Source organism: Microtus ochrogaster, chromosome 18 (assembly GCF_000317375.1).
Source record: "Microtus ochrogaster isolate Prairie Vole_2 chromosome 18, MicOch1.0, whole genome shotgun sequence".
Classification (NCBI taxonomy): Eukaryota; Metazoa; Chordata; class Mammalia; order Rodentia; family Cricetidae; genus Microtus; species Microtus ochrogaster.
In genome coordinates this window covers 62,341,095-62,347,581 of record NC_022020.1, presented here as the reverse complement: position 1 = coordinate 62,347,581, position 6,487 = coordinate 62,341,095, and the positions used below count along the sequence as shown (strand labels likewise).

At 40.0% G+C, this 6,487-nt stretch overlaps 1 non-coding gene across 1 annotated transcript; it reads right to left on the bottom strand.

Annotated features, from left to right (window-relative positions):
* Nucleotides 1-6,115: 6,115 nt before the first annotated feature.
* Nucleotides 6,116-6,279, bottom strand: LOC113457106. The gene has a single exon (XR_003377744.1). It is a non-coding gene; the product is annotated as a U1 spliceosomal RNA (small nuclear RNA).
* Nucleotides 6,280-6,487: the final 208 nt, after the last annotated feature.

The following is a 6,487-nucleotide window of genomic DNA, read 5'->3' as shown; positions in this document are numbered from 1 at the left end:
AGACCCTTCATATTACAGGGCACAGCCGCTGAAGGAGAGGCAGTGCCAAGACTCAGGGGTGGGCCAGGAATCCGTTCTCAGTCCCTCAACATATTACCAGCCTCATCTCTGGCACCTCAGGCGTGTGACATGCTAGAAACCTGCATTTATTCTTACTTAAAATATAAATGTGAACATGTAGATATATAAAATAATATTGCTTTTCTTGACTCCATAAACAAGCCTGGAGCTTATGTTATTTATCACAGACCTTAACCTTTCCAGACAAGTTATTATTCTTGGAATCTCGGAGGCATGATTCCACGATCATTCTTCATGCCTTTTTATACTGCTTTAAAGAATGAAGCAGTCATGTGGAAGAAAGAAAAGAATAAATAGATGTTCCTAAGAAGAGCTGCTACTGTTTGGAAGGCAGTGAAAAGAGGAGTAGGCTAGACTCACTCCTTGGTAAGGGGCTCGTGTCACTTAGCTCCCAGAATGGTGAGTATAGACCGGTAGATTCCAAACATCTCATGTGAATTACTCAAGATCATTGCTGTTGCAGAGGTCCTTGCAAGGCCAGGCAGCAGTTTCATCCAGAGAAACGTTCCATTCATGTCAAGAGACATCCATGAGACTTCCTGTGCCTTGGGGCATATGGAGCTGGGACAGTCAAAGGATGAGATCTTGACCTCGAGGCCTGTAGAGTTTCCTGGGAGCATGAAACACAAATGAATAGTCATGAGTCAGTGATCACTGGATAAGAAGCAATACAAGTAGAGCAAAAAAATAAATCAAAGAGGGTCTAAAGTTCAGGTTCACGTTCTGCCGCTTCTGTGAATTTCAGAAAATCATTGATTTTCCTTTAGACTTATTATTTCGTCCTTCAAATGAAGGTTGGAATACCGTAAGATTAAATGTGGACTTTAGATTTAGACAAATATGTCCCTCGGTAAACCTTTGACACATTAGGTTTTGCTTTTAAAAAATTACAAAAGCTATCCCTGCCCTTGTGCAGATCATGCTGTCGGCTTGTTGAGCAGAGAGATTGGGTTGAAGAGCAAATCTTACTGGGCTCCTTTGCACACCGCCTAACCGGACAGTCATGTCCTGCTCTCATTGGTCTGTCCCAACTTTGCTACTTTTGCTTCCTGGTCTTTAATGAGTTACTTAGTTGGTGTCCTTCAGCTTTCTTACTTATTAACAGGGAGTTTTTAATGGTTCTGTTTATTGTGTGGATAAAGTTCAGTACCAGATATAAAGTAATAGATATGTACTAAGATTTAGTACAATCAGGAATGCTGTAAGAATGATTCAGAAAATGCCAAGAGATATTAAATAAACAGCATTTTTGAGAGAACAAAATCAAATGTGACTTCATAGAAAACATGTGCCTGGATATGGCCCGTTAGGGCAAAGGGTGGATGAGCATCTTCTCTTGGGTAGCACATTCCAGGCAGAGATCTTCACTAAGGGTCAGCACAAAGAGTGAAAGACCAACAAAGTTCTCTTTCTCAGAATAGAAGAGTTATGTTGGAAGATCCAAGAGAAGACTATGGGGATTTAAAGGCACCAGGTTCTACTCTCATGGGAACAAATACCAAGAGATGTAGGACCTGCTAGAGATGTTCTTCTGGTGGTAGATTCTGTCATCTAGGGTGTGCATACCCAGGAAAGGAGATGAGCCAGATTCCTCTTGAAATCAGACTGACCTCTGGTCTTGAAGAAAAGAAAAGTCACCAGTAGGCACATCGTTCATCTTAGTCAAGGTGATGCAGAGAGTGAAGAAAAGAGCATAGGAATCTCTGAGTTCTATGAAAGAACCTAATTACAGTGACATCTTTAGCATTTTCTGAATCCAAGCCCTGGTGCAATAAAATGAGATATACTACTTCTTCTACCTGTCCTGTAATTCCTATTTGTGGCTGCCTGGCTCAACTTTTCTTCTTTCATGAGGGCAGAGAAACCCCCCCACACACACACACACATACACACACACACATACACTCATGCATGCACACACACACGTATATATACACATACACACACACAAAGAGATATGAATGAAGACCATGTTTTGAACACCTAAGACATTCCTGTGCTTCTCAGATGAATAGGTGCGTGATATATTTCAATCAAATAAGTCACTTTGCTTCTTATTTTCATATATAATGAGTTGTATGTAGAATATTAATGTGTAAGAAGGAATACACACATTCTCTAGCTAAGAACAAAATCAAATGACAATTATTTGGTGGAGCAGGGAAGAGAACACTAGACTGTGATCCAGCGTCTAGGTTCGATTACAAGCCCTTCTGGTAACTGTGTACTTTTCTGAAGGTGAAAACTGAATCTCTGTCACTGAGGAAATTGTCCCCCTGAGCCAGGTGAGATGGCTGCTGTCACTCTGGTCTCGTGGCTTTGAGTTAGTCTGCCTTTCCTCTCTGATAGCTTATAAATTCTGGTGTCCCTGATGTTCGGACATTTTACATCTCAGTGTCTAGGAATATTGTACTTGGCAGTCCTCTTTGGGTTCATGACCCTAGGAACTCATATTTTGTTTGTTTTACTTTGAGAATTTTTCAGGTATAGTATTTTTAATGTTGCCTCTTCTCTATCTTTTGCCAGTTTTCTTTGTCTGAGATACTAAGATTAGACTTAGACTTTCTGAATTTTTTCATATTACATTTGGTTTTATTTTTCATGTTTTTTGCTTCCAAATAGTCAGTTTAACATTTAGCTTACTAGTTTGCTTTTTGGTTATTTTTCTTAAAAATCATTTTATTTTCTACTTTACCACATGGAATCTTTAAAATAGCTGCCTAGTCTTGTTTCATAATCTCCTGTTTTTGCTTCACAACTTCTTGTCAGAAATAAGTGATTTTTCTCAATTATCTTCTTGAGAATATTTTAGTATATTATTTTGAAAGCTTTTCAAATTACAGTTTTATCCCTACTTATTTTTATGGTGTTAGCTTTTCTCAGCCTATCAGGGTCCCTGGTTGAAGGCTTATCTTCAAGAACATTTTTTATATGAGTTGTTCCTTTCTGTTGTCTGTGAGAGGATCCCTATGCGTGCCAAAGCTCCGTGTGTCTGTCCTCATTGATAGGGGCCATGCCATATGGATGAAGTACATTTTGCAATCCACTTTGACAAAATTAGGAACTTAAAAACACCTATTTCTAAGACTTAAAGGTTTGAAGTTCTGTATACTCTTTCTCTTTTTAGATATAGGAATACATTTCAAGAAAAACTGCTATGTCTAAAATATTCTTTCTGCCTTTTTTTTAAAACAAAGTCAAATAAGTATTTCCAGATAATATCAGGTATGTTTAGGGTAGTATGTCTGTAGACAATTGTCTTAGGGTTTCTATTACTGTAAAGAGACACCATGACCATGGCAACTCTTATAAAGGAAAACATTTAATTGAGGCTGACTTACGGTTTCAGAGGTTTAGTCCATTATTGTTGTGGAGAAAACAAGGAAGCGGCAGGCAGACACGGTGAGGGAGAAGGAGCTGAAAGCTCTAAGTCTTGATTCGTAAGCCAACAGGAATTGAACGGTGACACTGGGCATAGCTTAAGCATAGGAGAACTCAAAGCCAACCCCCACAGGGACACACTTCCTACTCCAACAAGGCCACACCTCTTAATAGAACCACTCACTTTGGGGGCCATTTTCTTTCCAACCACCACAACAATGTTTTCAAAGCAATATGCAATACATTACTAAAATGTTGGAGGATTTTGACCGAGGCAACTTCTGTTGGTGATTCTTGACAAGGTCTGCTTGAATCCTTCCGAACAAAACCAAAGCAGTACTTAATATTTCCGTGTGACTGGGAACCACATTATCTGATATGATGTCTTATTTAGGTTTCTATTGTGATAAAACACCATGGCCCAAAGCAGCTGGCAGAGGAAAGGGTTTATCTGGCCCAGGCTTCTACATCATGGGCATTTTCTTGATTAATGAGGGACGTGGGACAGCCTAGCGCACTGTGGGTGGTGCAACCCTTGGGCAGCTGATCCTGGGGTAGAGAAGGAAACTAAGCAACCCAGAAGGAGCAAGCTGGTAAGCAACATTCCTTCACAGCCCTGCGTCAGTCTTTCCCTCCAGGTTTCTGCCTTGAATTCCTGCCTGATGCTCTTTAGTGAAAAAGTGGGACATGGAGGTGTAACCCAAACAGACTCTTTTTTTTCCAAGTTGCCTTTGGTCATGGTGCTTATGTCAACTATAGAAATCTAGCTAGGACATGTGACAAGTTTATTACGAAGAAACAACATTGCTTTTCTTAATGGCACTAGCCATAGTTCAGACACTGAGCTGGCATATGCGGGGAGTGGCCACGTATATGACCACTCTTAATAGTCCCAACTTAGCAGCTATTTATGCCCTGTCCTGATGGAACAGAAATTTTGATTGATCACAGTAATATGAAAGACTTACATATTCTACCTGTTGGGAATAGAATCAACAATGACTCAGCTACTTCTCCTGTCCATTTTTCCTCTGAATCTACCTGTACAAAGATGATACACGGTTTTACTATGGTCATGTTAGCAGAATACAACGTAGCTGAAACAACTTCTGACGTCTAGCTAGAAGTTCCAGAGCAAGGTGATGTCTTCAGGCCTTGTTTACCCTGAGGCCTCTGTGTTTGGCCTTCAGATGATGATTCCTATTCTGCATCTCACCCGAAATTTTCTCAGAGAGGAGCAGCCCTGGTATTCTTTCCATATCTTCAAGGTTATTACATGAACACCAACTAGATTGGGCTAGGCACCATCATAATACCCTAATTTTTCTGCCTTCATGTCACAGATACATGACAGGTAGAAGTCTAGATTCTCTGTCTGACAGAAAATTTGCAATACTTCTCTTTCTTCCCCTTGCTGCTCTCCTGTTTCCCTCTGCTCCTTCTGTGAGACCAGGCTCTCTGCACATAGACCTTCTATTTTTATCACATACACACATACCAAAAAACAATTGCATAACAATTCTTCATATAGAATGTTTTTTTCTACTTTCTGCTAAAATTCAAGGGCTGAATTAGTGTAGCAAGATCCACATGATTAACCATTCCAGTGAGATGAATGATAGTTTATCAAAATTTAATGACAAACTCAGGTAGTTAGGATGAAGTCAGGGAAGATAGTATTCTCATTTGAATCTTGGTGATGACTCTGGTCCAGAACATCATAGGCTGACTAAGAGATTCAAGAATCCTGTTGGAAATCACTTCTATTTCTCAAGGGAGAATTGAAATGTCTCTAATCCATCTGAATTTCATTCTGCAGTAGTTCTCAACTTTCCCAATGCTGCAACCTTTTAAAACATTCCTCATGTTGTGGTGACCTGCAACCATAAAATTATTTTTCATTGCTACTTCATAGCTGTAATTTTGCTACTGTTATGAATCATAATGTAAATATATCAGAAGACAGAATTTATTGAGCATGTTTGCAACCCACAGGTTGAGAATGTGTGCCCTGGAGACATTTGCCCCATTATGAGTGGCTTCATTAACTCAATCACTTCGAGAAATAACTGAGACAAGAACACAAATACCTCGGAACTGAGAGGATTTATTTCTACCCTCCAAACATTGTAGGTACCCTCCCATGTCTTCATCCTTCCTCATTTACTCAGCCTATCAAGATTGGTTTCTGTAGTTAAAGTTCTTAACCATATGCTGAAATAAGAAACAAACAAATTATCAGCCTGAGATTGCTTCCACCCCTGGAGGCACTCATCACACTCCACGGTACAGCCTTAAGGATATTCTCATGAGACGCAGTATGACTGAGAAAGAGAACAAACTCATGATTTAGTCACAGTGCCCACGTTCCATAAACAGAAACTTGATGGTGCTGTTCTGGAGACCATCCCACAATTCAAGTTTGCTGGTTATAAATTGAGTCATTGCAGAGTGCATGTGAGTTGATGGTGCCCAGCTCACGGGGAGTTGGCCGGCTGATGAATGACCTGGGAGTCTGGTTTCAGAGGCTCCTGATGATTACCGAGGGTGCTGTCTTTCTCACGAATACCCTGCAAAGTCTTCCACAGACCCTTCTTCAGGTTCTTTAAAGAATTTTAATTTGGGAGTGGAGAATTTTTTTTTTTTTTTTTTCCAGGAGAGAGTGCAAATATAATCCTCCACTACCACAAATTAATCAGCTGAGTTTCCCATGTTTGGGGAAGTTGTCAGGGTCAGCACACCGTGAGTGTGTCGGCTAAGCCTTGCCATGCAAAAACTATCTTCATGACCACGGCATCTCCCCTGCCAGGGAAGAGTAAGAAAAAAATCCTTTTAAGGACATACTGCATTTTAGAAATATGTTTCTTGAGTAACAGTTTTGCTCATTATGTTAGAGGCAATATTTGAGAATATCTAACCAGTAAAGTCAGCGTCTTTGAAGCCATTAGAACATTGAAGAAAATGGTATCTGTAAGTGGTATCTGCCATCATTATTGGTTTTGATCATAGATTGTGAAAGACTCAA